Source organism: Salmo salar, chromosome 22 (genome assembly GCF_965601325.2).
Source record: "Salmo salar chromosome 22, fSalSal1, whole genome shotgun sequence".
Lineage (NCBI taxonomy): Eukaryota > Metazoa > Chordata > Actinopteri > Salmoniformes > Salmonidae > Salmo > Salmo salar.
Genome location: NC_138312.1, coordinates 39,627,669 through 39,632,631, shown reverse-complemented (window position 1 = coordinate 39,632,631; position 4,963 = coordinate 39,627,669). Strand labels below are relative to the sequence as shown.

Here is a 4,963-nt window from a genome sequence, read left to right as displayed (position 1 = left end):
GGATACTTCTGGATATTTAAAAATCTACTTCCCCGGAGTCAGATTAAGTTATCAATACCTTTTGTAGTTTCGCGAGCCAATGCTAATTCGCATTAGCACAATGACTGGACGTATATAGAATAGTTGCGAATTTGGCTTCCCTAAAATGGGAAGCCTGGGGAAGTTCCATGGCAGAAGTCAGCTATAGAGGGGTTGGAACCTGGTGTAAATCAGTGACGCCTTGCAGCACATCAAACCAATCAAGTGCCTTGCTTGGAAGGAGCTCCAAAGGTGCTCACCAGATTAGTGCCATAGGAGCAACACTGAGGACTAAAAATGTCAACAAAACAATCACAGGTGACAAAACATTTTAGATTATTTGCAGCACGTTGGTTTTCAGAGCATTTCTCTGTTATTTCGAGTTGAGCTAAACATGCAGCAAGAGGAGAGAAATGGTCTACAAAACTGGCCATATCAATATTTTTATGTTGATGTTTCTGAAATGATATTTCGCTGTAAATGCTAGCATGAGGGACAAGTATCTAGCTACAATGAGGTTTGTTTAGAGAAAAGTCAGCTAACCTTGTAAGCTACCTAGGCATAATTAACTAGCTTGCTACTAGCTAGTTTAAATCCTCTCACAATTATAAAGCCAACCTTTAATTTTACCTAAGATGTTAGCTGTGTTAGCACATAAGCTTATCCAGAGTCAGTGATACATGAAGCAGCCATGTACTATTAGTGGGAGGTTTTCTATCTATGGGAACTGCAATAATTTTGCTAGAAACATTGCTAAAATAAAGGAAATTAAATGAACCTCATAAAATGTCACCTGTAATGCTCATCCAATTTGTAAGTCGCTCTGGATAAGAGCGTCTGCTAAATGACTTAAATGTAAATGTAAATCTCCTGTAGCCTAATTCTCCTTATTTTTTCGTACTGTACCTCGATAACACAGCTTGGATTTACACTAAACAATTTTATATGTCAGCACTTATAAGGCATGTACAAAATCTAGTATATGGTTTGCCTCATATACATTGTCTACTGGTATCATTTTAAATTGAGAAAATACACTGAGTATACCAAACATTACGAACACCATCCTAATATTGAGTTTTCAATACCCCTTTCAAAGGTGCTTACATTTTTTGTCTTTCCCATTCATGCTCTGAATGGCACACATACACAATCCATGTCTCAATTGTCTCAAGCCTTAAAAATCCTTCTTGAACCTGTCTATAACAGTCTCCTCCCCTTCATCTATACTGATTGAAGTGGATTTAACAAGTGACATCAATAAGGGATCATAGCTTTCACCTGGATTTACCTGGTCAGTTTATGTCATGGAAAGAGCAGATGTTCTTAATATTTGTATACTCAGTGTATAGCTCAACATGTAAACAATGTGTGAGTTTAGCTATTCTCTGCTCCAGATGACAGATGCCCATAAGGCCAGTAATGCCATCATACTGTAGGCATATGGCTGCATTGGTGATGCATGCCATATGATAAGCTGCTAAATGGATTCACATAGCTGATATAATGAGAGAAAGTGACAATCAAATAAAACAGATTTAAGATCTTACAAATAGACAAAAAGGAAATGTTCGTTTGAGAATACAACACATAAACACAGACAAATTATAGACAGAACCCCCTCCCCTATTTATTGCAGATTGTGATATGTGATTAATCAACAGACACTGGTTCATTTTGAATAATAGTTTAACAATTAAAACAAGTTTAAACACTTTACTTCAAAGAATCAACACTTCATCACTTCAAAACACACAAATAAGCTAACTCGTATGAAAAGTTAGACATCTTAGTCTAAACAACAATAGATAATTACGTGGTAACAAGTAGGCTATAATTACTGAAGCATAATTTCAAGTGAACAGAAAAACTCCATACCAGCGGTGGCCAACCTTGCTCCACTGATCCCTGATCTACTAGGTGAGCCGACTTCTTTTCCAGCCCAGCAAAAGCACACTTGATTATCAACTCATTCAATTTGATCAGTTAAATCAGCTGCGTTATTGCTGGGCTGAAACAGAACCCTGCACACCCGGCAGACCACCAGCAGGATTGACCTGCTCCAATTGTAATAGGTTTATACATTATGTGTGATGTTTAACTATATTTTTGTATACAACATTTGCTAACAAAGGTAGGCCTACACATATAACCCATGGCATATAGGATATACCCTTAGTCTCTTGGGAGATTCATTGGGACCTCTCTCTTCATCTGCAAAAGTGCCTTCACAACTTTCCATTTCTAAGGACAGAAAACATCAAAAAGAAACAGGCTTCATTATACACAAATGAGACAGCACTCTATATTATGTTGCTATTATCTCTCTGTCCTCAAAGATTTCCCCTGTAGGGGCTGGAACTGGAGAATCTTTTCTTAATGTCCTCCCACAAAGTTACCTGCCCTATCCAGTAGCCTACACTCTCCCTTTAGTGACAATTTCACCCACTTTTCCATGGCTGTTATCTACAAATGCATTTGGAGACTGTGTTTTTAATTTACAATGATTACATCAAGATAGCTAGCTAATAGGAAGTTAGTACCTTTTTTCTAAGAGTGTAGCTGTTATTCGGCTGTCCCCATAGCAGTACCCTTTGAAAAACCCTTTTTGGTTTCATGAAGAACCCTTTCCACAGAGGGTTCCAAAAGGGTTCTACCTGAAACCAAAACTGGTTCTACCTGGAACCAAAAATGGTTATCCTATGGGGACAGCTGAAGAACCCTTTTGGAACTCTTTTTCTAAGAGTGTAGCTTGATGACATTTTTTTTATTTAAAAAAAATTGTATTTCACCTTTATTTATCCAGGTAGGCCAGTTGAGAACAAGTTCTCATTTACAACTGCGACCTGGCCAAGATAAAGCAAAGCAGTGCGACACAAACAACAACACAGAGTTACACATGGAATAAACAAACGTACAGTCAATAACACAATAGAAAAATATATATATACAGTGTGTGCAAATGAGGTAAGATTAGGGAGGTAAAGCAATAAATAGGCCATAGTGGCGAAGTAATTACAATTTAGCAATTAAACACTGGAGTGATAGATGAGCAGAAGATGAATGTGCAAGTAGAGATACTGGGGTGCAAAGGAGCAAAAAAATGAATAACAATTTAATTCACTTAGCTAAACAGTGTGTACAGTTAGTTAGCTAGCTAGCTAGCAGCTAATTTTAGTTAGCCAACAAAGTGACCTACTGGCCGACAGCTATCTAACTAGCTACTAATATATTGTCTTTTAACATTTAAAAAATGTATTTATTTACCTGAATAGTTTTTCCCACTGCCTCTGTTTTTTGTGTCAAAATAGTGGTCAATCTTCACAATATTTTCAGGGTTTACGAAGTGCAGCCAGCAGTCATGTGGACAAGCGGAGACAAGGAAAAAAGTGTTTGTCATCAGAGTGGTTTAGAACATGTTGTGACGTTTGACTTTACCAGCGTAATCCACTTTCAATTTCAATAAATATCAATCACAGACTGTTGGCCACACTTGATAACTTGAAAACTAGCACTTGAAACTAGCATAGGCAACAACTACCTGGAAGGAAAACAGTGACAAACAACACACAGCACCCCTTCTACGGGCCTGTGGGGGCAGGGTTTCTTGAAATGTAACATCCAATCAAAATCTTAATTGGATGTTACGTTGGTCCAGCGGACCATTCAACCCGTTTTTACAGTACAAAGTTCCCCAGACTTCCAAGGGAGGCGTGAGAACGATGTGATTTTGGAGGTATGACAAAGCGAGACTAGTACATCAATGGTAACAGCTATTGTGCTAACGCTAGTTCATCTGACTCTGGGGAAGTAGATAAAGGGCTTCCCTTTACAGTAAGTATCCATTTACAGTAAGACTTGATGCCACTACAATCTATCCCCTATACAGAGCTTTCAGAAAGTATTCATATCCCTTGATTTATTCCAAAGTCAAGGAGTGTGAATACTTTCTGAAGGTACTGTATTTGTTTAAAATCTATCAATTGATGGTTTCATTTCAGACAGAGAAATAATCATGTTTGTTAGCAAAATACTATATACTATATCCGCCTCACTCTCAGACAAATAAGTAGTACTGCTAGGTTTTACACAGTCAAATGTAACAAATAACTAATAAAGAAATGTACAAATTATATATTTGTGACATCAATATGTTTTTTGTGCTTGATGGTTGTTGCGACTGCACTTGAAGAAACTTTCAAAGTTCTTGACATTTTCCATGTTGACTGACCTTCATGTCTTAAAGTAATGATGGACTGTCATTTCTCTTTACTTATTTGAGCTGTTCTTGCCATAATATGGACTTTGTCTTTTACCAAATAGGGCTATCTTCTGTATACCAACCCTACCTTGCCACAACACAACTGATTGGCTCAAATGCATTAAGAAGGAAAAATTCCACAAATGTTCAATTAAATGCATTCCAGGTGATTACATCATGAAGCTGGTTGAGAGAATGCCAAGAGTGTGCAAAGCTGTCATCAGGGCAAAGGGTGGTTACTTTAAAGAATCTCAAATTAATTTTGATTTGTTTAACACTTTTTTGGTTACTACATGATACCATATGTGTTATTTCCTACTTTGATGTCTTCACTATTATTCTACAATGTAATAATAAACAAAAACCCTGGAATGCGTATGTGTGTCCAAACTTTTGACTGGTACTATATATATATATATATATATATATATATATATATATATATATATATATATATATACACTGCTCAAAAAAATAAAGGGAACACTTAAACAACACAATGTAACTCCAAGTCAATCACACTTCTGTGAAATCAAACTGTCCACTTAGGAAGCAACACTGATTGACAATAAATTTCACATGCTGTTGTGCAAATGGAATAGACAACAGGTGGAAATTATAGGCAATTAGCAAGACACCACCAATAAAGGAGTGGTTCTGCAGGTGGTGACCACAGACCACTTC

At 37.0% G+C, this 4,963-nt stretch overlaps 1 long non-coding RNA gene across 1 annotated transcript; it reads right to left on the bottom strand.

Annotated features, from left to right (window-relative positions):
- Nucleotides 1-1,623: 1,623 nt before the first annotated feature.
- LOC106583394 (uncharacterized) lies at nt 1,624-4,389 on the bottom strand. Its single transcript, XR_001323502.3, has 3 exons — nt 3,286-4,389; nt 2,811-2,864; nt 1,624-2,262 (listed from the first exon to the last, which is right to left on the bottom strand). It is a non-coding gene; the product is annotated as an uncharacterized LOC106583394 (long non-coding RNA).
- Between the last annotated feature and the right edge of the window lie 574 nt (nt 4,390-4,963).